This window comes from Primulina huaijiensis, chromosome 15, assembly GCF_012295235.1.
Source record: "Primulina huaijiensis isolate GDHJ02 chromosome 15, ASM1229523v2, whole genome shotgun sequence".
NCBI lineage: Eukaryota > Viridiplantae > Streptophyta > Magnoliopsida > Lamiales > Gesneriaceae > Primulina > Primulina huaijiensis.
In genome coordinates, this window is record NC_133320.1 from 10389693 (window position 1) to 10390910 (window position 1218).

A 1218-nucleotide genomic window follows, 5' to 3' on the forward strand; every position below is an offset into this window, starting at 1 on the left:
AAGCCGGAATATCAACTCTGTCAATCTTAAATCTGAAATGGCAATGTATAGATGTATTCTATCAATATACAACTCAAACAAGTCTTGTACAAATCATTATTCAATCTCGGTACAATTCGACGGCATATCGGCGTGATCTTGCAATACCGATCAATTCAAATCTCAACATATATCAACAAGTCAAAATCTCAACTCATAAACAGCACAATATACTCATTATCATCTTAAAATCTGCATATCTCAACTCATACATGCTGAAAACTGTAAAAATCGCATATTATATCCGTTTTTCGATCCGGTTGAGAATATACGTTCACAATAATCATAAGAACACAGAATCTCAAGCATATCAAAGTTCGCCGACACCTAAACGTCACTTCAGGGAGGAAATAAACAAGACTTACAGCCTTACGAAGCTATTGAAGAGAGGAGCACAATTCTAGTCTCGGATCGAAATTTGGTTAAACGGATTTGTCACAACCAAGTGTTGAAGAGAAGAGAACAAAACTTGGAGTTCTTGTTGCTGGTCTGCTCAATGAGAAATGAAGGAAAGATTGAAGACTCAGCACCTATATTGCATGGCAAAGACACATGTTTTATTTTTCACTCAACACGTCGCACCGCGCGTGCGCTCACTTCTGACCGCGGGTGCGCTTAGCTCAGGGCATCCCCATCTAAAAATTCAGAAACAGCGACCGCGGGTGCAGTCCTTTTTTCACCGCGGGTGCGCTCACTTCTGACCGCGGGTGCGGTGACCCTACTGTAATTCTTCATATTTTATGAGTTACAACCGCGGGTGCGGTCTGTCTTGGACCGCGGGTGCGGTCTCTCTTTTAGTCAAAACTCTCCTTTCTGCCCTTACACCGCGGGTGCGGTGGAAACTGGGGCGCGGGTGCGGTCTATTCTTTCATGCACACTTCATAATCTCATCTTATCAACCTACAATTCTTGGGCATTACATTTCTCCCTCTCTTAGATATGAGTTCGTCCTCGAACTCGCAAGCAATCCCTCAAAACATGTATAAGATAATCAATATAATCAAAATAAAAGAAGACTCACATCATGGAAGTAGGTCGGGATATCTCTGTCTCATCTCGGACTCTGTCTCCCAAGTAGCTTCCTCGGTGCCATGACGACTCCATTGAACCTTCACTAGCGGAATAGTCTTCGAGCTGAGCTGTCTATCTTTCCGATCAAGAATCTGAATCGGCTGCTCA